This window comes from Onychomys torridus, chromosome 4 (assembly GCF_903995425.1).
Source record: "Onychomys torridus chromosome 4, mOncTor1.1, whole genome shotgun sequence".
NCBI classification, from domain to species: Eukaryota; Metazoa; Chordata; class Mammalia; order Rodentia; family Cricetidae; genus Onychomys; species Onychomys torridus.
Window position 1 is genome coordinate 127,483,259 of NC_050446.1, and position 24,919 is coordinate 127,508,177.

Consider the following 24,919-nt stretch of genomic DNA (forward strand, 5'->3'; position numbering starts at 1 on the left):
TTCTGCATCTGAAGGGACCATCTTTCTGAGATGTCACACTTCAGATGATGACCCAGTGGTAAAGGAAGCTCACGAGAAACACATTTTCTTCTTAATGACCTTAATAGCATCAGAGAGAATTCACTTTCCCAGACCCAATCTCGATGCAGCTATTTGCAAAGCAGATGTTTTTATAGTTAAGGGAGGTGATTGGCTTCCTTGGGTGTATAAATGTGTTTCCAAAGCACTTTTTCCCCCTCAGAGTGCAAGGTTGTGTGATTGCTGCAGATGTACAGGCTGCTGGCTCCGTTGGGCATGGGAGCCACAGCACTCTGGCTTCTCTTCACCAGAGGGACTTTCTCTCCCACATCTCAATTTCCAGGCTCTAATGCAAAGCGGGCTTATTTGCTTTGACAGGCAACTGCGGGGTAAACAGAAAGGGGCAGATTTATGTAGTCAGATAGCATTCCACCTAACAGGAAAGGAGATGAAGGCATGTAAAAAAGTCTCAGACACCATGAGGCTTCCCTCTAGAGTTTTATTTCCAAGGAGCCCCAGAAAACAGAATGAGAGAGCACTCCCAGAACACTTGGAGAAACAAATATTGATCAATTGACTCATAATTGTGTCACTGTCTGCCAATAATTTGATGTCATTTGGAAAAAGAGAAATATCATGGACCCCTCATCTCTTTTCTTTCAGGGTATTATTGCTAGAGATGTTCAGATAATTTTGGGAAGATGGTCATGTTTCAGGACCTCAAACGAGCAGTTCATCTTTCTCTGAGTTTGAAATGTTTCTGGCTTACAGTACAGTCTTAGTGGTTCAGACGGTGCTGGAAGAGGAGAGTGAGCACTCCCCCTGTTTATCACAGGCCGTGTGTGCCTTTGAGAAAAAATCAGTTAAAATACAAAAATAAAACAGATGTAAGAAGCCGTTTTGGCTGGGTGTGGTGGTGCATGCCTTTGATCCCAGCACTCAGTGGGCAGAGACAGGTAGATCCCTGTGAGCTTGAGGCCAGCCTGGGCTATAGGGTGAGAATGTGTCTCAAAACAAATCGAATCAATAAACAAACAAAACAAGAAACCATCCTGTAATCACATTAATGTTGTCAATTGTTTTTGCCATAGAGTTGAAGATTTTGATAAGCCAGTCTCTTCCCATTTCTCTCTCTCTCTCTCTCTCTCTCTCTCTCTCTCTCTCTCTCTCTCTCTCTGGTTTTTCGAGACAAGGTTTCTCTGTGTAGTTTTGGTGCCTTTCCTGGACCAGCTCTGTAGACCAGGCTGGCCTCGAACTCACAGAGATCTGCCTGCCTCTGCCTCCTGAGTGCTGGGATTAAAGGTGTGTGCCACCACTGCCCGGCTCTATTTCTCTTCTTTATGTGTGCATGTGCGTGTATGTGTGTGTGTGTGTGTGTGTGTGTGTGTGTGTGTGTGTGTGTGTGTGACAAAGAGAGAGAGAGAGAGAGAGAGAGAGAGAGAGAGAGAGAGAGAGAGAGAGAGAAGGTATGTGAATAACAACAGAACCCCTGTAGAAGTCAGATGAGAACCTCAGGGGTGGGTCCCCCTCTTATGCATTATTTGAGTATTTGAGACAGGATCTCTGTGGTTCATGGCTGCACCTAACAGCTGAGGCTGCTTGCAAAGCTCGGAAGAGTCTCCCGTTTCTGCTCCCATCTTGCTGGAGGAGTTCTGGGTTAACAGATGTGCCGTGCAGTGTGTCCAGCTTTAGGTGGGTTCTAGGCAGCCAAATTCAGGCCATCATGCTGTGCAGCAAGTGATTTCTTTACCCACTGTGGTGGTGTGCATGAGAACTGTCCTGCCTAGGCTCACATATTTGAATACCTGATCCCTGTTTGGGGAGGTTCTGGAACCTTTAGGGTAGAGCCTCTCTGGAGGAAGTATGTCACTAGGGGTGGGTTTTGAGGGGTTCCAACCTCACCCCACTTTTAGTTTGTTTTCTGTGCTTCCTGTGTGTGGATGGGGATGTGGTCTGTCAGCTTCCTGTGCTGGCCACCTGCTCCTATGTCTCCCATGCTATTACGGACTCTCCCTCTGGAGCCATAAGCCAAAATGAACTCTTGGCCACAACTTATTTCTGGTCATGTTGTTTTGGTACAGCAGCAAAAGGTAACTAATACAGCCGCTGAGCAGTCCCTTACAGCCCCATGTCCTCATTTCCAAAGCACTATAGCCTTCCAAGTTTCAATTCTGTGCTCAAATTGTCTCTCCAAGGAGCAGTGGTTTCCCTGAGATTCTTAGAATTAAGCATCCTGGGTAATGATGGAATGGGCATTAGAGAACCTCCATCTTGGTCAGTATATGCTGGGATGAGGCTCCATGCTACCATTAATACTTTTACCTGGTGTTTGCTGTGCATGAGGCTGGGGGCCAAGGTCAACATGCATGACCCCAAGCTGCATGTGAGAGTGGACATGGTGCAGTTTGCTGGCCAACCCTGCCTGAAACAGAGAGGCTGGGCTGCCCTGTGCAGTGTTAACTGTCTGGCATAGAGAGGCTGGGCTGCCCTGTGCAGTGTTAACTGTCTGGCATAGAGAGGCTGGGCTGCCCTGTGCAGTGGTGGCTGTCATCACTGAGGTTAGATATCTGTTTTTGTGTCTACCCAGGTCTGAATCCCAGAAGCAACTCAGCCTGTTCCAGGACTGTGTCCCCTCACTTCCTTCCATGGCTGTCAGATAGAGCTGACCCCATTGCTGAGCTTGGTCACAGAGGTGGCTTTGAGAATGACACATGACCAGCATCAGCCAATAGGACCTATCCCTTAAATTTTGTGGGCAGGTTCAGGCCCATGGTGTGCCTATGAATTCTATTGGGTTGGGTTTGTATTATACTTTAACATTATAAGTGCTAGCACCAGACTCTGAGGACATATGGGGGAGGCAGGGTGCTGCAGGCCCCCCAACTCCTTGGTCCCCAAGGGAGGGTTTTCCCTGTTTCATTTTCTGTGAAGAGATTTCAAGTTTCCAGTGCTTTCAATCCAAGGAGTCTGATTGGTTCATACAGTGGACTGGGCCTTCCCACACTAACTCGATTAAGACAATCCTCCACAGCTGCCCAGACAGTGTAGACAGCTGCTTACTGAGACTCCTCCCTTCAGAGGTGATTCCAGGTCATGTCAAGTTGACATTAAAGCCGAGTGTCACAGCGAGCCTCTTGCAAAAGCAGAAATTGTCAGACCTGAAGGACAACCCCGGTCCTCCATGCTGTGATGAGGATGTTAAAGTCTCCCCCAGCATCGCATGTTTGCGTATACTGCTTCCAGCTGTTGGCCCTGTTTTGGACCAGGGTGCACAGCAAGTTGACGAAGGTCTGTAGACTTGGGGTTTGCAGGTTATAAAGTGGCTCCACTTCTTGCCTAGGTTCTCAGCATCCTGTTCTAGCAGCATGTGAGAGGCCTCAGCCATAGCTTCTTGGTGCCTTTCCTGGCATGGCGGGCTGCACCCCCAAAGACTGTGAGCCCCATGATAGCTTGCTCCCTTAGGTTGCTTCTATTAGAAATTTTGTCCCAGTGATGAGAAAAGAAATCAACAGACTTCATACAAGAAGGTCTGTAATGGAAACAGAATTTAGGATTTCACCCCTACTTTCTGATAAATTCATTTATGTTTTTCCCTATAATTTTTTGAGATTTATTTATTTTTATTTTATATGTATGGGTATTTTGCCCACATATGTGTATATGCACCATGTGCATACAGTGACCTCGGAGTCCAGAAGAGGGCATTGATTACCCTGGAACCGGAGTTACAAATGTTGTGAGCCACCACATGGGTGCTGGGAACTGACTGACCTCCACTTCTCTGCAGGAGCAGCCAGTGCTCTTGACCCCTGAGCCAACTCTTCAACCCCTTCCCTAGAATTTTAATAACATGAATTCATACAGCCGGTGCTGTTTGTTTATTTGTTTTCTTCTTTTTCCAGTTTTGAGGCTTATCATGCTCTCACTTGGTTCTGTAGCCCACTCCTTTCTGTTGTTGAGTCCTGTCCTGTTCCACTGTGTGAACATGATACCATTCAATTGTCTGTTCTCTTGTTGAAGGGCAGATGTACTGATTTGGGGCAATGACAAGTTAAACCTTTAGGAACATTGGTACTTTTCCCAGTCTCTTAATAGCATTTTCCAAAAAGCAGACATCAAAAATGGTATGTGTGTGTGTGTGTGTGTGTGTGTGTGTGTGTGTGTGTGTATGTGTGTGTGTATGTGTGTGTGTGTGTGTATGTGTGTGTGTGTATGTGTGTGTGTATGTGTGTGTGTGTATGTGTGTGTGTGTATGTGTGGTGTGTGTATATGTGTGTGTGTGTGTGTGTGTGTGTGTGTGTGTGTGTGTATTGAATTTTTTTCAGTGTTAAGGATTGAACCTGTAGGCAGAGAGATACTTGGTCTTGCTTTTGAAGAATCTTGTCTCTCAGTTTTTGTCTTGGAGTATTTAGACATTTATATTAAGTGTGAACACTGCACATGTTTGTGTTTAAACCTGCCATTCTGCTACTGGATCTCTATTTGTCTCAAATATTCTTTGTCCTCTATTTTGTCTTCTTCTGGGGTTATATAGTAAATTCATTTTGTGTAGTCCTTTGAGCTGTTATTTACTGGTTAGGGTATTTAATACTGTCCTTTCACTCATCACCGGCTGTCTTCAAGTGACTCTGTACTGTTTTACATACAGAATACAAACCTTTGTTACACCTTTCTATTGTTCCTTCACAGTAAAAATAACAGTAGCCACATGTTTGATTTATATGGGTTTGGTAAGCCTCGCAGAATGCTGGCATTATTTTTGCTGGTAGGCAGCCATAAAGGACAGTTCTCACACATCTCCTCAGTAGCCACGTTCTCAACTCCCTGACCCATTCCTTTGTGCCGTTCTACATTTTCATCTTGCGCCATTTCTGTCTCAGGGTGTGAGGCTTCCTGAAAAGTTCTACTGTAGAGCAGCAATGTTGAGTCTGGAGACGCTCAACTTTGTGTGGCCGAGAAAGAACTGCCACTCACTTTGGAATATGTTTCACTGGGCATGACATTCTTAGTAGCTCTGCCAGGTCCCTGTGGTGTTTCTCTCTGTTGTTACTCTGGTATGCTGGTTGTATGGTGAGTCTTTTGCTTGTGGCTACTTTAGGTTTGTTTGTTCATTTGTTTGTTATTTTTATTGTGGCAGGGTAGGATGTGTGCGCGTGGCACACACTCAGGTGCAGGGCAGAGGACAACTAGCAGGAGTCAGTTCTCTCCTTCTCCCATGTGGGTTCCCGGGGCTTGAACCCAGGTCTTTAGGCTTGGCAGAACACCTCCCCTTGAGCCATCTCGATATCCCGTTTTAGGCCTTGTATCTGTGTGTTGGCCTAAGCAGTTGTGTTGTGTGTTGGATTAGTTTTCTTTATATCTCTCATGCTTTGTGGTCTCCATCTGGTTGGAAACTCCCATGCTGTCCATCATCTCTTTAATCCATTTCCCTTCTTTTACGTTTCCTTACCTGTAGGAACTCCAGTGAGCTCTGCTTTCAGTCTCTTGGAGTTGGTCACAGCTTACTGTCGCCTGCTCAGTTCCGGCTGTGCGTTGAGTCATTGTCTCCTGCTGTATAATCCCTTGTGAATGCCATCCAGGGCTTTTCATTAGCAAGCTCTGTAGCGTTCATCTGAAGGGGGAAATTTCTTGAAGAAATCTGTGTTTCACATCCCAACTAAACACTTCCAATAAAAATGCACATTTATTTATCCATGTCTGTAATCAGTCACTTGTCTTGGAACACACAGGATGGGAGGTGAAAACATCCATGAATCCAGACTGCAGCCTGCGAATGTCATGGTTTGGGTAATTGTAATGTCCACGTCACCCTGCATTCTTCTGGCCATTGACTCTGCAACCATCCACTGCTCAGCAATTTATCCCCAGCAAGAGGAAAGTTCAAAGACTGATCCTCTGGTGACAAGGCTCTCATATGTTCTGCTCTCAAAAATGTAAGTGTCTGCTCTTCAATCTCATCAGTCCACAACAATAGGCGTCGTGATTCATGGACCACATGATGTGTCCCTCATTGTTAGAAGCTTTGAATGTGTTTGTGCATTCATCTCCAAAACAGCTTATGGGTAGCCAAGTGTGGTGCATGCCTGTCATCCCAGCAGCTGATGGGGGCATAGGAGGATGAAGAGTTCAGGGTCAGCCTCGGCTACCTGGCAAACTTGAGGTCAGGCTTAAACTACATGAAATTGTGTTTCAAAACAGCAACACCACCACACTATGGTTCTGTAAAGAAACACAACTATTGTATGAGTTTATATATTAAAAGGGGATTCATCAGACTGGCTCACAGGGTATGGTCCAGGTAGTCCAACAGTGGCTGTCTCACACTGGAGATGCTGAGGACCTGGCAGTTGTTTGGTACATGGTCTATGAGGCTGGATGTCTCAGCACTCCTGATCTGGTGCTGGAGCCCTGGAGGACTTCCAGAGAGCTGCTGGACTTCAGTCTGCATGGGAATCCTGAAGAACATACATAGTTCTAGTATCTGTGAAGGAATGTCACCACAAAGGGACAGACCAACTTGCCAGCCAGTGAGGGCAAGCAGGCAAAAAGCCATAGCTACCTTCTGGAAAATACCTTCAAGCAGAAACCAGTGGCTGCTGTTACGAGCCTCTGTCTATCGACAGGCTGACACAAGCTGTTGGTGTCTGGAGTCTACGTAGTTGAACCTGACATGGGATTTGAAGTGAGGGTCACGCGGGATCTGAGTTTTGAAGGTCAGCTTTCTTCTTCTTTGTTAGCAGTCACTGACAAAGCAGTGTGTTAAGTAGGGCAGCTACTTAAGTTCTCAGCAGAAAAGATTTATTCTCCCCCACGTAATTTCACTGTTAGTCAGCATTCCGGCGCCGGCATTAGGCTGTAGCAATCTAGGGGGATTTTTAGATTTTTTGAGAGAATGAATCATGGAGCGGAAGCTCCTGGGTAAAGCCGAAGTTGAGCTGTTTATGTTTTGAGAAATGTTGATCACACTGCAGTCAAGTTGGACCCCTGTGTTCATAACAAAGAGGAAACAAGAGGGAAGGGGCTGCTTTTGTGTGGGTTGAATCTCTCTTAATAAGGAATAATGGGCATCAACCCCTAGTTATTCAGCAAGCCAATTAAATTAAATTAGCTCAGTCGGGAAACAAAGCCGAAATCCTTCACCTTCTCCCTTTCTGCGGCGGACTTTGCGGTCACAGTCCGGACAGAGGAGCAGTATGCCGCTGGGAGGATCAGCCACTTGACCGCTCCCTCTCCCCAGGGTAAACACTCAGAGTCCTCCCCTCACTGGGGTAACTGTAGAGAACCTTCCTCTTCTTTACAGTCACAACCAAACAAGTAGAATTGGCATCTTGGTGTCTCTCCCACAGCAGGTGAACGTTACAGTTTGAGTCTGTATGGTATTAGCCAACCACCCTGTTCTAGTGTGCCCTTGTGGCTGTGGTAGACACCATGACCAAAAGCAACCTGGAAAGGAAAGAGCTGGTTCCAGCCCGCAGCACTCAGGTCACATCCATCACTGAGGGAAGTCAGGACAGGAACCCAATCAGGGCAGGATTCTGAGGCAGGAGCTGATGCAGAAGTCATGAAGGGGTGCTGCTTACTGGCTTGCTCGCCATGGCTTGCTCAGTGTGCTTTCTGAAACACACCAGGATCACCTGCTTAAGGGTGGCCCTGCCTACAGTGGCGGGCCCTCTCACATCAATTATCAGTCAAGAAAATGTCTCACAGGTTTGCCTATCGGCCAGTTTGATGCGAGAACTTTCTCAGGTGGGACTCCCTCTTCTACCATGACTCTAGCTTGAGTCAGGTTGACAAAAAACAACCAACACAGCTTCCCTTGGGAATTTCCTACCACTCAGCGTATTTGAGGCCTAACAGGGATGGGCCATACCTGGCCAGTAATGAATGCCAGCTTCAGAGAGAGGTTCTGGGTCAAGAGTTTTTCTTTCTGGGAGCCTCCAAGATCCAGTTATGGGTTTGTACAAACCCTGTGGCCTCATATGATAATGCTCTTCCCCACTATTATTGTTAGGAGACATTAAATCAGTCAGATTCACGAGCAACAAGAGGTCAATGTCTGATTGAAATTCATAAGGTCAAAAAGGAAACTAAAAATCAATTTATAAGATATGAAGATTTAGGCTCAAGCTATATCCACAAGCCATAAAATTTCACATCCATAAATGTAAGAAAATCAGTTATTAAACTGGAGGTGCGAAAGATGACTTATTAAGTTTTACACACACATAAGGCGGCTAACACATAATTTTAGCAGACATTACTGAGATCCTGTGTGTAATATAAGCGATGATGGGCTAAAATGCTAAATGGTTTAGCACTAAATTATTAAGTGATGTATCCCTGAGGTATTAAACAGATCTTGAGGCAGGGCAGGTGCCTCTCTAGTGAGTCTGGAGCATGGCATGGGTTTAAGTGCATATTGATAACAAATGCACTTCACAAGGAAAATATTCTCAATAATATCTTCACTATCAGGAAAGCCTGGTGTCACGATGACTAAATGCTTCTTCTTGACAAAGAAATGTTCATCTCTCCCCATCCCCCCCCCCCCCCCCCCCCCGTTTTTAAAGGGAAAAAATTAACATGTTAAATGTTGGTCCCTACGGTGCAGAAAGGGAACTCTGGTGGGATTTGGGTATTTCCCTGTCTCTCTCCTCCTGACATCTCTACATGCCTGAAATAGAATCCGGGGTTAAAATTGATCAGCTACACCAGCAAATCAGTTTATGTGGCAAACAAACCGCTGATTTGCTGGGGTGGACGGGTGCAGGGGAGACTCTGGGGTGGCTACAGGGGAGACTCTGGGGTGGACGGGTGCAGGGGAGACTCTAGGGTGGCAAACTCTGTATAACAAATTACTGCTGCAGTCACAGCACCTTTAACACATTCTCCTTTGCTGTCCACTCCCCCATTTCCACTTTTGTTCTGGTGAGAAAAGGGAACCCAGGGCCAGTTGGCTCAGTGGCTAAGAGATCCAGTTGCCAAGCCTGACAACGTGAGTTCACTCTTTGTGAAAGTAGAGAATTGAATCCCTGAAGTTGTCTTCTGATTTACACACACACACACACACACACACACACACACACACACACACACACAGATAAAGATAAAAGGTAAACACCGAAGTGGAAACCCAAAGAAGCCTGAAGGTTTGTATCACCATTAGAAGTTCAGATTGACAGTCACATGGATGTTTGCAGGTGAGCTGAGGCCAGTTTTCTTGGTCACCTCAAAGATTTATTATTTCAAAAATTCATGTGTGTGTATGTGTGTGTGTGTGTGTGTGTGTGTGTGTGTGTGTGTGTGTATACATGTGTGTGCAGGGGCTTTTGGAGGCCAGAAAAGGGCATCTGATGCCCTGAAGCTGGAATTATAGATGGTTGTGGGTCTCCACTTGGATGTTGGGAACTGAACTCAGGTCCTCTGCAAGACCGCTCTTAACTGCTGGGCCATCTCTCAACCCCTGTTGGTTATTTTAGAACTCATGGGTGTGGACCACAGAGCTCTGGCATGCATGTGTGTGGGTAACACTGCACAGGTCACATCTGTAAAATGCGGGGTGGCAAAATCTAGGGAGTACACTCCAAGAGTTTGATGCTAAAATGCCCAGGTGTTCCTTGAGAAGGAACCAATGCTAGAATGTATCAGTTGTAATATAGGACTGATTAATTTAACATCATCTCCGATATTACTTTATGAAATGATTCTCAGGCTATGGTCCAAAAGATGATTGGAATTTTTCATGACCTGGGCAGAAACTAATCTTTTTTTTTTTCTCTTTACTTTGTGGAGAAAAAAAAATGATCCACTAGATAGAATTTTGCTCATTAATTTTCCATCTTTTAATTTTTTTTCTCTAGCTGCCTGAGAGGGCTAATAGGTAACTCAATGGATAAACAGAATCAAGTATTAGGGATGAAAATAGCCATGGAAGACCTTATTTAGTTTGATAAACATATCTAAAGAGTGAAAGTGTATTTATAGTCCCTCCACAGTAATTGAGTTGTGATTTGGGTAGAATTTTATAAGGTACATATCACTGTGCATTGCTGGTAGCACCCTGGGCTTCCACAGCCTCTGGGTGACTTCAAGAGGCTGGGACAGCATTGGTCATACTGGGAGATTGAACCACACATCATTTGTTTGGCAGTTTTATTTATATAACCAAGGGCAGGACTGGATATGGCCTCAGGTGCGGCGGTTTCCAGTCACTCTGGTGATACTGTGGGGCTTTCTTTTCCTTCATTATTTTGGTACTCTAGTGGGCTTATTGTTTGGGGGGTTTATGAAGCTGTTGGCATTGGTAATTCATGCCATGTCTTAGGTGAGGGTTTCAGACTCTCTGGGATGGCTTTCTATGCAGTCCTGAGAATGTTTCTGATCAGTTCTGCCTGGCTCGTCTGCCCAGCTGTGAACCAATCACTGTGTTCATAGTAAGGCCTTTTGACTGGACAGGCTGGATCTTTTGACTGTATGTGTAGACTGAAGGGGGAAGGAAGTTCCTGAAGAAGAGGAAATGGCTCTTCCTGAGAGGAGGGGACATAAACATTGACTCAGGGTCAGAAAGGGAATCGATGGAGAGACCAGGAATCTACCCTGCAAGGCTGACTTTGCTTATTCAATTTTTCAACTAGGGCTTGGCATGAGGAAACATTCCAGTGAATGAATGCATGCACGTATGAATGAATGATGTTCTCAAATGGACCATGGGAATTCAGAATTTGGTAGCAAATCTCATTAATATATTGGGAATGGTGTAGTGGGTTTAAAAATGCCCTTTTTAGCAAATGCCTCTTATAGAAGGCATCTGTTCTCTCCATCCCGTCTGCCTTGGAGACAGGACCTGTTTTGACACATGCTGGTCTCTCTGACACTGTTACAACAAACCCGAGGGCAGCTGGGGGACAAGGAACCTATGGAAGACACTGAGCTTCTCAGCCCACCTAGATGTGGCCCCAGGCCTCTGTGAACACCCAATATTGTCAATCAACCCCGGGACAGACAGGCAGGGGCCACAGCCTCTAATTTACAGGCTCAGAAACTAAATAAATCTTAAACTACTTAAATTCACAGTGTAGACAAGGGTGACCTTGAACTCTCTTACTTTTACCTCCCTGGGGCTGGGATTCGATGCGCCCAGTTTTTGTGATGCTGAGGACCTAAACCCATCCAAGGCAAGCACTCCACCAACTGAGCTATCTAACCCATTGAATTATTTTTGGTGTGGGGAAGGGGTTATGATAGGGAAGCACACAGGTTGTCACCAGGAAGGAAAGACTGCCAGATCCAATCCCCTCCTCCCGGGGGACAATTTGTTCCTTGTTATTGGTCTCATTTTCATAGCCAGGAGGTTTAAACTCTCCAAGTCCATGCCTGGGTTTTCCGTTCCCCTGGCCTGCAAATATATGCTCAACACTTGCATTTTAATCAGCCTGTCTGCATTTCCCTGGCAGATCTTCCACAGAGGAAGAACAGGGGGAGCCTCATAATAACCTCGTGACTTTAGTGTCACACATATATCTCAGTTAACACCGGCACAATTGTTCTTGCTGATGTAACCTGAGCTAAAAATTTTCACAGCCGAGGATTGATCATTCCTGTAATGGAGAACTGAAGGAAATACAGGTCCCCTGCTGCCTTTCAGAAGTCAGAGCAGACAGGAGACAGGATTGAGGTAAATAAAAAACAAAAAAACCAAGACAAACAAAAAACACCCCCCAAACTAGAACATGTTCTATTTTAGGATACACCATCTTAATTTTTGTTTTCCCTTAAAAAGAGAAACTATTATTGCTTTGGAGTTTCTTTTATAATAAATATCTATAAAATTGTTTGGGAGTTAAAAAAATACATGTTTCTTGGATATGACTTTCAGGTGAAGTTTCATGAAATTGCTCTGTAGTCTGTGTGTATTTTTACAATAGTCAAGTATAAATTATGTCACACCACATTATAAATTGTTATTAAAATGATCTGTAGTGTAACTAGCAGGAGACTTAAACATAACTGTAAAAAGGGAAATAAAAATCTATTAATGCAATAAACTTACTTAATAAAAGTTACTTTCGTATTCAAAAACAAAATATTAAGGCGTGCTTCAGATCTGAAAGTCAAAAATGAAGGAATAAATTAGCGGAGGTTAAGAGCCTTGCCGCAGCTACCTAACAAAACTCCCGGGGATTATAAAATTTCATGCTCTCGTAATAAAAAGGATAAAGGATCGGCTAGAAGACCACTAAAAGTTCAAATAAATGAACATAAGAGAGAAGAGAAAGTCTGACATGATGGAGACCGCTAATGTGTAAAGACCGAAGAGACAGTATTAAAGTGTTGGAGTCCGGAATTAAATGCAAAATGAATTCGGGGAGGAGATTAATAGAAAATTATAAAGGTAAATGAGTTCGCTTTCAGGGTTTCAGAAAACTTCAGCTATCTCATTATTTTTCTTAGCACTTAAGGAGAAGCAGAGAAAGACAAATTAAAACCGGGCATAAGCCATATTGGAGTGAGTGGGAGAGCCGATTACTTGCTAACCCCATACCCGCACCTCCCCATATTCCCTATACTTGACCTTCAGTTGTTAAGTACCACATGACAGCCCCCAATAAAGTAAATCCTCCCATGATTCTTTGCAGCAAAATGGGACCATGAATCTAAGTCTTTGTTCGATTATGTGGGAAATGTGTCTAAAAGGAGGGGGTGGGTGTTTCTTTTTCTCCCCCTCCATCCTTCCTCAGAGCTCGAATATGTTTATGACAGCAGATATTCCAGCAACAATTTTGGACCAGGAGGTGGTCCATGGAATGACAAAGAATGGAGGAATGACAGGATGGAAGGAACCTGGAACTTGGTGCTGCGATCCAGTGTTTCTAAGTGCCAGCCTTTAGAAACTCCACCCAGTGTGATTTTGGGTTTCTTGTCCTCAGCGTCAAAGCAGATGTTGCTGGAGTGACTTCTGTGTCTAGGACGGCGGTGACACTCATCAGCTGTAGTGTCAGAGGCAAGGTTGTGGTGGGGGTGCTGAGCGTGTGACCCATCTAGGAATCGGTGCTGATGCCAGAGAGAAGTCGTTACACGACAAGGTCCATTCCAAGTAAATTCAGCACATGAGGTCTGCAGAGGGCGAGGAGACAGCTCAGTTGGTGAAGGATTTGCCTTGCGAGCATAACTGATGCAACTGAGATCCTCAGAACCCAGGCGAAAAACCAGGCATGGTGGCACATGCTTGTAATCCTCACACTGGGGGGTTAGAGATAAGGGGACCTCTGGGGCTCGCTGGCCAGCCTGCCTAGCCTACTTGGGGAGCTCCGAGCCCATGAGAGACCACAGACCACAGGCATGCAACACCACACTGTTCTATTTGATGCTGGGATCCAGGACTTTGCACATGAAATGCAGGACTCTACCCTTGAACTCTGGGTGACCTTGCTCCCCACTGCTACTGATTTCCTCTTCCTGTCTGTGCCCTTGCACTTGTTTGCTCTTCAGGAAATGCCCCCACCCTGGCCATGGAAGGTGCCCTTTGCTCTCAGTCCAGACTGAGTTTCCTTCATCCTGAACAACCTGCCCGTACAGGGAAGTGCTTCCAGAGTGAGCAGTGGTATGCTCGCAAATAATGACACAGACACTTAGTATTAACTATGAAAGCTCAGCCTTAGCTTAGGCTTGTTCCTAACTAGTTCTTATAACTTCACTCATATCTTTTAATCTGCGTTCTTCTACGCGGCTTGGTTACCTTTACTCTGACTGCCCATCCTGCTTCCTCTCCATCTGGCTGGCGACTCCACCTTTATCCTTCCTGGCATTCTTGCTCTGCCTGCACCTCTCCTGCTTAGCTATTGGCCGTTCAGGTTCTTATTACACCAATCACAATCCATCTTCGCAGTGTACAGATATCCCACAACACAGTAGTAGAAGTCCCCCAAGCATGCATGCCCCCCACCCCAGAACTGCCACTCCTCTTCCTGTGGGTGTCCAGGTGCACCCTTGTTTGAAAACACCTGCCTTTGCACACATCAGGCAGCTTTCTAGTTCCTCCCTCCACCCTTCCACAGTGTCTGTTCTCTGCACTGCTAGTTGTGTCCCTGGCACTAGGAATACAGCAGTGAATAAAAGCCACAGAAACAGCTCTATTGCTGGCTCTGTCAGCTTGCTGGTTCCTAACATACCTTTGTGGAACCGTTGGCGGCTAAGGCTGAATGGTATACTAGACTGATCAGTGTTGTTCAACTGGACTCAGATTTTATGTGATTCCTGCTTCTGTTCTCATAGACCTAGACGTGCCTATGAAATTAACAGTGACCAGAGGCAACAGAGTGGCCAGGAGCAACAGAGGCGCTGAAGTTGAAGGTCAGAAGGAGACGGGAAAAGATGGTTTTTGACTGGAGTCTAGACTTTCTCAGTAAGTATGAATGATGACCTGGCTATGTCTCAGTTCCAGAAGAAAAATTGTTTGGTAAACACAGCGAGGGAAGAAACAATGTTTTAAATTAGAAGGAAATGAACAGGCTGGATGGAAGGTGGAAGTTCATGAAAGACATGTCCTTTACTCGTACCAGGCTCCAGTTCCTTCAGTTCCAACATGGACTGAAAGCCAGGAGCTTTCCAGGCGTCCTCTAGGTCTGCAGAGCGAGGTTGAAACTGCTCAGGTGTCCAGTCTTGTGACCTGAACATCTACTGGGTTCCAGCCGCTCTAGTGCGAAGACAGCCATCACCATGCCGACCTGAACAACCCAGACTGTGTCATGGTTGCCCATCTAGCAATCTGTCTCTCATACATTGTCATTCGGCTGGTTCCTACCTTGTTCCTGCATCCCAGCGCCTCAGGCCTATCTGGGGAGCAGCTCTGGTGAATAGCAGTGTGTGCACTTGGCCTTGAGGATGCCGTGCCTACCTTCACAGCCAGCTGAAAGCAGAAACCTCATCATGCAATTCTTTTTCTTCCTTTATTTGATTTTTTTTCCTCCTCCATTTTTGCTGTACTGGAGATTTAGGCAAATGCTCAGCCCCTGAGCCGAAGCCCAGCCTCCCACCATGCATTTCTCTAGTTACTGTGTCCAGCCATGAACTTGGCATGTTGCAGTCCCTTTAATAACCATCAGTTGGGTTGAACCAATCTTCACTCCATGTACTTCCCCAAACCTCTCACGATTTATTGGTAAAAAATTCACCCTTAATTAGTGAAAAAAAAAACCCTGCCTGTGAATTGATAAATTATTCACCTTATAAAGCCCTCTGAGCTCTTCAAGTCCACTGTAAATAATTTACATTCTGACTTGTGTGGTTTCCAATTTGTTTATTAATGTTATCCTGTAGAGAGAAAACAAACTAAGTGAATCCACACTAACTCACTTTGCAGATCATTTGGAAGAAGATAAAAGATGCTTCTCTTCTGTGTGAAGACGTTGAGGTCCAATTTTTCCTGTTGGTAAGCAAAGGCTTCCCCTGAATGGAGCTGCAGCATTCTCTCCATCACCGTCTACTGAATCCCTGCTGTACACACCGTAAGGAGTAATGCCTGAAGCTCCAGGGCTTGGTGTATCCTCTCTACACCTGTGGTGGTTTGAATGAGAGGCCCTCACTTATGTTTTTGGAACATCTGAATACTTGGTACCCAGTTGATAGCATTGTTTGGGGAGGTTTAGGAGGCATGGCCTTGCTGGAGGAAGTATGTCACCAGGGGTGGGATGTGGTGGGGTGTGGTGGGCTTTGAGGTTTCAAAAGCTATGCACTGTTTCCAGCATATTCTTTTTGCTTCCTGTTTGTGGTTTGATATGTGAATTCTTCAGGCACCTGCCACCTACTATCTCTACTTGGCCTCCATGGACTCTTATCCCTCTGGTACGGTAAGCCAAGTAAACTTCTATAAGTTGCCTTGGTCATGGCACCTCCAAGAGCACAGAGAGTAGGGAGCAGGGAGGGTCTGGGGTGTTGAGGAAGCCTCTACCCATCTCCCAGACAGCTCAGGTCACAGCTATATCCCAGACCCTGATAAGGCCTGCATTCATGACATTGAAATCGGAGTCTAGGGCTGGTGAGAGAGTCAGTGGGTAAAGTCACTTGTCATGCATGATGACCTGAGTTGGAACCCCAGTTTGACATAAAAAGCCAGACGTGGTGGCACATATCTGCAATACCAAGACTCCGGAGTGTGATGTGAGGTGTGGATGGAAGGATCTTCCAGAAGCTTGCAGGCCAGACAGTGTGGAGTACATTGCCTGATAAAAACAGCAAGAGAGATCCTGCCTCAAACACAAGAAGAAAAGGCTTGCCAGTGGACGCTAACATTAGTAGGCACAATTCAATGAGAGTCAGGTTGTCTGTGTAGTCTCAGTCCAAAGGGGGACACCAGGAGATGCCAACAATGTAGAAAGGAGGCAAATGGAACTGTACAGAGACTGCTGACATTGCCACCTTCACCACAGCCCAGTCAGCAGTCCATACCTTGTCCTGATTCTGTGTACAACTGAGTCACAGGCTGATACCACTCACTCTGATCCAAACGCAGCCCTTCTGACCAATCACTGAAGACTCTGGACGACCTGGACTAAGAGATGTTTTATAAAACAGCCGGGTGGTCCTCCCCAAACACATCACGGTCACAATAGACAAAGATGAACCAGCTAAGGGGACCTGATGGCAAGGGTGGTAGACCAAACCTTGGACCTGGAAGTGGATGGTGATGGTTGCTTGTTAAAATGGTTGAGTAAGATCTGTCAATTATTTAACAATTATTATTTTGATATTGATGTCTGCCTTTAAACCTGCTTAATTTCATTTGATGCTTAGGTGTGTTTGCTTGCATGTATGTCTGTGTACCTTGTGTGTGCAGTGCCTGCAGAGGCCAGAAGAGGACATCAGATCCATTAGATCTGGAGTTACAGACCGGTGTGAGCTGCCATGTGGGTTCTGGGAACTGAACCTGGGTCCTCTGGAAGAGCAGCCAGTGCTCTTAACCCCTGAGCCATCTCTCCAGCCCCTAATTCCTGCTTTTCTTCAATGGACAATGAGTCTGAGGATGTGGCTTAGTGGGGAGAGCAGCTGACTAAAATGCTCCAGCTCTGGCCACTGTATAACTCGGTGTGATCACTCACACCTGTAACCTCATCAGGAAGGCAGGAGGATCAGAAGTTCAAGGATATATTCAGTTATGAATTCCAGGTCAGCCTAGGATTCAGGAGACTCTGACTTACAAAAGCAGCCACAGCCACACTGAATAGTAACTGAGCTGTGAGTGCTGGTTTTGTGGAGTAACATTTGGGGGAAAATTGGGGAAGTTCATGACTTTTGAAGCTTTCCTCCTGTCAGTTTGAAATTATGTCATCGTGGAAAATTAAGGAAAACAGATCCTAAGGCTTCACTTTACCCCCTAGTTCAAAGGTTCTCACAAAGGGATTGCCCTTCCCCTGGGAGCTGAAATTTGGTAATGCCTGGGGACAGTTTTGCCTGCCTCAGCTAGGGGCTGGGTGTGACCAGCACCTAAAGGCACATGGACAGCCTACCACAGTGCGTAGGAAGCACCCACAATGAAATGCGTGTGGCCCTTATCTCACCCCTGGTTTGACTGGGAAGCTGTTCTAGGGTAGCTCAGTTTAAAATCAGTGGAATCAAGGAATGTCAAGAGGAACTAGAAGTTATGCAAATGCCTTGCACAGCCTGCACGTGAGTGTCTAAACTGCACCAGAATGTGAGTTTTGGCTTCCTGTCTAGTTTCACACTGTGGAGTCTGTGAGTTCACGGGCAGTATCGACTCAGGGTTAGAGGCGCCTGGTGGGGAGTTTTGTGATGCCACACAGGCAGTTGAGAGGCCATCATTAGCTAACTATTTCCTTTCTCTCCGCTGGTCTAAGGCAGGCACACTCATCTGACCATTTCTAATGAGATAGAGGATATTGCCACGTGGAGGGGGCTTGCTGTCAAACACTGCCTGGTGGGCTTAGGGAAGAATCACTCCTTCATTAATTAACCTTCACTTTCTATGTAGATTCACTCATTAAGATGCAGGTAATTAAACCAAGGTCATTTCAAGGATGGACAGGAAAAAAAAAACAGCCAGTGGAAAGAGGAAGAATTTTTGGGTAGAGGGTTTGGGATTCTATTTTTATCACTGGGCAGAATTGTGGAATCATCTTTTCTTCACTTGTAACTTTTTTTTTTTTTTTTTTTTTAAAGTGAGAGAGTGTTACGTTCACCTCAGAACCAAATCTTAGGAAATTTTTAAAGATTTATTAGGCTAGTTAGATCATGTGGGCTTCAGAAATAAATATTGAAAGAAAAAGTTAATTTAAGAGATATTCACAATGCAAAGGAAAGAATACAGAATTATGCTGGGGACAGGAAAGCATTTTGGGGGGCCAGGAGGATGGGTTTATTTCTATTTATTTATTTATTTTTAAATTTGTGTGTGTGTGTGTGTGTGTGTGTGTGTGTGTGTGTACATGTGTCCTGGTACATGCCTTTAGAGGTCAGGTGGCAATTTTCATGAGTCCAGTCTCCCCTTCCACAGTGGAACCTGGGGATCTAACTTAGGTCACCAGGCTTACATGACAAGGGCTTTTATTTTCTGAGCCCTCCCGCTGGTGCAAGAAGCAGTTTGAAATGACTGTGGTCTCCTAGTTGGCGTTCTGTGTCCCTTGGTTTTTGTTATTCTGTTTGGGGTGAGACAGTGTGGAACATGGGTTTGGAGGCATGCACAAGTGAACTACGTAGGAGTTTACAGTGTGTCATAAACACAGCTAGAAACACTAGTTTACTCGCTGTCTTGGGCCTTAATCTCACCTGTTAAATGGGTCCAATGCCAGTCCCAACTCCCAGGGTTGTCGATAGGAAACCACCAGGGGAGAACCCATCCTCTGGGTGTTTACCGGGAGGCAGCCACCCATTAAGTAAAACCCACAACCATCCAGGCACTGCTGCAGGGGTTTCTAGACTGCCATCACCTTTCTGAGTCAGGAAGTGTGGTTGCTTTTCTTGTGTCTGAGACACAGAGACGACAAGTGAGTTTCATAAGTCACACAGCCATTAGGTAGGGAGTCGGGAATTAAACCCACTAGTCTGCGCCATCCTAGAGAATTGTGGGCTCTTAGTTCACCTCATATGGTGATTTCAGTACGTAATTAAAGCCAACACATCGTGGGATGTTTTCCTGGTAAAACAAGTGGGTCTTGGGTTGTGGAAGTAATGGCCCTTTGAAGCTCACCAATGGTGTGTTGTCACGTGCTCTAGCCACTGAGAAGTGCCACCTAGTGGGCAGATGAGGGATGACAAGATAGTCTCCTCTGCTCTTGAGACAAGGTGGATTCTGTCTTGTCTTGGTCTCTAAAATTTACGTTATAAAGCAAAAGTGTGTGCCATGTCATAGTCTCAAAACCACTTCCCAGTTCTGACAGGAACGTATTGAGAATTGAAGTGCTACATTAAAGTTACAGTATTACAATGGAAGCCAGATCCATCTAGCTTGTTAGTGTCCCTTAGAGGAAAAGTATCAATCTCTCCGCTCATCCTGCTGAGCACTTTGCTTCAGTCATAACAACGAAATGCTTAATTTGTTAAACATATACAGAATCAGAAGCGGAGCCATTCGGTATCTCTAATATCACTAGCAGTTATTAAAGCCGGTTTTTATCTGTTTAAACAGGTCATTAAAAAAAAAAAAAACCCGTGGTGTTGGAGGAAAAGGGCTGTGTCCTTTCCCCTGCGATGTTTAACACAGCTCCAATTTCTGATTAAGAGGCAATGCAAGTCAGAAGCACGAACAGCTTAGCGGGCAGAAATCAAGTCCCAGCCTGGCTTCCAGCGTTTGCCTCATTGCTAAGGCCGAGCAACCTGCAAGTCACAAAAAAGTCTCTTCATCAGTTGACACACCAACTATTTAAGTCACAGGTCTTGATACCTAACTCTTCTAGGTGTTTCTGAAGATTCTGGATTTTTCCGGAACTCTCCCAACTATGTGAGTGCTGAGAACATGCGTCTCATTCACTGAAATTTTGTTTCTCTGATTTTTCTTTTTCTTTTTCTTTTTCCATGTAACATCCATTCCATCAGAAGAGAGAATCTGCTGTAGGAGAGGCCAGGGAATTTTGTACAATGGCTCTGACTCTTATGGAGCAAATGTGAATTCCTCACCTTAGAAAAAGAACACTATCTTAATCTTTTAAAAATCAGTTGTTTATTTTTATTTTCTATGTGTTATGAGTGTTTGCCTTTGTGTATGTATATGCACCACATGGGTGCAGTGCCTACAGAGGCCAGAAGGGTGTCAGAGCTCCTGGAACTGGAGTCACAGATAATTGTGAGCTGCCATGTGCATGCTGAGAAGTGAACCTCAGTCCTCCACAGGAGCAACAGGTGCTCTTAACTGCTGAGCCATCTCTCTAGCCCAACTATATTATTCTTTTAAAAATTGATTTTGCTAACCTAAAAATGACCAAGAGTGCTATGGCATGATTTGTTTTAATTATTATTATATTTGTGTTTTAATTTTACACATCAGCCATGGTATCCCCTGTCCTCCCCCCTCCCGCTCCCACCCCCACCTTTCCCCATCCCCTCCCCTCCATTCCCATCTCCTCCAGGGCCAAGACACCCCTGGGGATTCATTTAAACCTGGTGGATTCAGTCCAGGCAGGTCCAGTCCCTTCCTTCCAGGCTGAGCAAAGTGTCCCTGTGTAAGCCCAAGGTTCCAAACTGCCAGCTCATGCACTAAGGACAGGTCCTGGTCCCACAGCCTGGGTGCCTCCCAAACAGTCCAAGCTATTCAATTGTCTCATTTATCCAGAGGGCCTGATCCAGCTGGGGGCCTTTGGTTCATAATTCATGTGCTTCCATTTGTTTGGCTATTTGTCCCTGTGCTTTTTCCAATCTTGGTCTCAACAATTCACGCTCTTACAGTCTCTCCTCTTTCTTGACAATTGGACACCTGGAGCTCCACCTGGGGCCTGGCAGAGGATCTCTGCATCCACTTTCATCAGTTATTGGATGAGAGTTCCAGCATGACTGTTTGGGTGTTTGGCCATCTGATCACCAGACTAGGTCGGATCAGGCTTTCTCTTGACCATTGCCAGCAGTCTACAGAGGATGTATCATTGTGGATTTCTGGGGACCTCTCAAGCACTCTGCCTATTCCTGTTCTCATGTGGTCTTCATTTATCACGGTCTGTTCTTCCTTGTTCTCCCTTTCTGTTCTTGATCCATCTGGGATCTCCTGCTCCCCTTAGCTTTCTTGACCTCAAACCTTGCCCTTCATTACTCCCACTGTCATCCAGGTTGTTTATGTAGATCTCATCCATTTCTCTGTCACTGGGTGATCCCTGTGTCTTTCCTAGGGTCCCGTTTCCTAGGTAGCCTCCCTGGAGTTGTGTAGCAGTCTAGTCATCTTTGTTTTACATCTAGTATCCTCCTATGAGTGAGTACATACAATGTTTGTCCTTCTGAGTCTGGGTTACCTCACTCAGGATGATTTTTTCTAGATCCATCCATTTGCCTGCAAACCTCATGATGTCATTGTTTTTCTCTGCTGAGTAGTACTCCATTGTGTATATGTACCATGTTTTCTTTATCCATTCTTCAGTTGAAGGGCGTCTAGGTTGTTTCCAGGTTCTGGCTATTACAAACAATGCTGATATGAACATAGCTGAGCAAATACCCTTGTGGTATGATTGAGCATTCCTTGGGTATATGCCCAAGAGTGCTACAGCTGGGTCTTGGGGGAGATGGATTCCCAATTTTCTAAGGAAGCGCCATATTGATTTCCAAAGTGGCTGTACAAGCTTGCATTCCCACCAACAGTGGAGGAGAGTTCCCCTTGTTCCACATCCTCTCCAGCATAAGCTGTCTTCTGTGTTTTTGATCTTAGCCACTCTGACAGGTGTAAGGTGGTATCTCAGAGTCGTTTTGATTTGCATTTCCCAGATAATTAGGGATGTTGAGTAATTCCTTAATGTCTTTCAGCCATTTGAACTTACTCTGTTGAGAATTCTCTGTTTAGTTCTGTAGCCCATTTCTTAATTGGATTGTTGGGCCTTTTGATGTCTAATTTCTGGAGTTCTTTATATATTCTGGATATCAGCCCTCTGTCAGATGTGGGGTTGGTGAAGACCTTTTCCCATTGTGTAGGCTGTCGCTTTGTCTTGTTGACCATGTCCTTTGCTCTTAGAACAAAAGCTTCTCAGTTTCAACAGGTCCCACTGATTGATTGTTTCTCTCAGTGTCTGTGCTACTGATGTTATATTTAGAAAGTGATCTCTGGTGCCAATGCGTTCAAGACTACTTCCTACTTTCTCTTCTATCAGGTTCAGAGTAACTGGATTTATGTTGAGGTCTTTGATCCACTTGGACTTAAGTGTTGTGTACGGTGACAGATATGGATCTATTTGCAGCCATCGACACATTGGCATCCAGTTATGCCAGCACCATTTGCTGAAGATGCTTTCTTTTTTCCATTGTACATTTTTGGCTTCTTTGTCAAAAATTATATGTTCATAGGTGTGCGGGTTAATGTCAGGGTCTTCAATTTGAGTCCATTGGCCCACATGTCAGTTTTTATGCCAGTATCAAGCTGTTTTTATTATGGTAGCTCTATAGTAGAGCTTGAGGTCGGGGATTGTGATGCCTCCAGATGTTTTATTGTACAGGATTCTTTTGGCTATCCTTTTTTTTTTTTTTTTGTTTTTCCATATGAAGTTGAGTATTATTCTTTCCAGATCTGTGAAGAATTATGTTGATAATTTGATGGGGATTGTGTTGAATCTGTAGATTGCTTTTGGTAAGATTGCCATTTTTACTATGTTAATCCTGTCTATCCATGAGCATGGGAGATCTTTCCATTTTCTGACATCTTCTTCAATTTCTTTTTTCAGGGACTTAAAGTTCTTGTCATATAGGTCCTTCACATGCTTAGTTAGAGTAACCCCAAGGTATTTTATATCATTTGTGGCTATTGTAAAGGGTGATGTATATCTGATTTTCTTCTCAGCCTGTTTGTCTATTGTATATAGGAGGGCTACCAATTTTTTTGAGTTGATCTTGTATCCTGCTATGTTGCTGAAGGTTTTTATTAGCTGTATCAGTTCCTTGGTTGAATTTTTGGGGTCACTCATGTATACTATCATGTCATCTGCAAATAGGGAAAGCTTGACTTTTTCCTTTCCAATTTGTATCTCCTTAATCTCCTTATGTTGTCTTATAGCTCTGGCTAAAACTTCAAGTACTATATTGAATAAGTATGGGGAGAGGGGACAGCCTTGCCTTGTTCCTGATTTTAGTGGTATTGCTTTGAGTTTCTCTCTGTTTAATTTGATGTTGGCTGTTGACTTGCTGTAGATTGCCTTTATAATGTTTAGGTATGTTCTCTGTATTCCTGATTCCTCCAAGACCTTTATCATGAAGGGGTATTGGATTTTGTCAAATGCCTTTTCTGCATCTAGTGAGATGATCATGTGTTTTTTTTCTTTGAGTTTGTTTATATGGTGTATTACATTGATGGACTTTCGTATGTTGAACTACCCTTGCATCCCTGGGATGAAGCCTACTTGATCATGGTGGATAATTGTTTTGATGTGTTCTTGGAGTCTGTTTGCCAGTATTTTATTGAGTATTTTTGCATCAGTGTTCATGAGGGAGATCAGTCTGTAGTTCTCTTTCTTTGTTACGTCTTTGTTTGGTTTAGGAATCAGGGTAATTGTAGCCTCATAGAAGGAGTTTGGTAATATACCTTCTGCTTCTATTGTGTGGAACAATTTAAAGAGTATTCGTATTAAGTCTTCTTTGAAGATCTGGTAGAATTCTGCAGTGAAACCATCAGGTCTAGGGCTTTTTTTGGTTGGGAGACTTTTAATGACTGATTCTATTTCCTTAAGGGTTATTGGACTATTTAAATGGTTTATCTGGTCTTGATTTAACTTAGGTATGTGGTACCTATCCAGAAAATTATCCATTTCTTTTAGATTTTCCAGTTTTGTGGAGTAGAGGTTTTTGAAGTATGACCTGATGATTCTCTGGATTTCCTCATTGTCTGTTGTTATGTCCCCCTTTTCATTTCTGATTTTGTTAATTTGGATGCTCTCTCTCTGTCTTTTGGGTACTTTGGATAAGGGCTTGTCTATCTTGTTGATCTTCTCAAAGAACCAACTCTTTGTTTCATTAGTCCTTTGTATTGTTCTCTTTATTTCTATTTTATTGATTTCAGCTCTCAATTTGATAATTTCCTGGCGTCTGTTCCTCCTGGGAGACTTTGCTTCTTCCTGTTCAAGGGCTTTCAGGTGTGCTGTCAAGTCACTAGCATGAGATTTCTCCAAATTCTTTATGTGGGCATTTAGTGCTATGAAATTCCCTCTTACCACTGCTTTCATAGTGTCCCGAAAGTTTGGGTATGTGGTGTATTTATTTTCATTGATCTCTAGGAAGTCTTTAATTTCTTTCTTTATTTCTTCCTTAACCCATTGGTGATTCAGTTGAGCATTATTCAGTTTCCATGAGATTAGGATTTCTGTAGTTTTTTTTTTTTTTGTTGTTGAAATCTAACTTTAAACCATGGTGGTCTGATAGAACACAGGAGGTTATTCCAATTGTTTTGTATCTGTTGAGATTTGCTTTGTGGCCAAGTATGTGGTCGATTTTAGAGAAGGTTCCATGGGGTGCTGAGAAGAAGGTATATTCTTTTTTGTTCGGGTGGAACGTTCTGTAGATATCGATTAAGTCCATTTGAGTCATAACATCAATTAAGACCATTATGTCTCTGTTAAGTTTCAATTTGGCCGATCTGTCCAGAGGTGAAAGTGGGGTGCTGAAGTCTCCCACTATTAATGTGTGGGGTTTTATATGTGATTTAAGCTTTAGTAATGTTTCTTTTACATATGTGGGTGCCCTTGTGTTTGGGAAATAAATGTTCAGAATTGAGACTTCA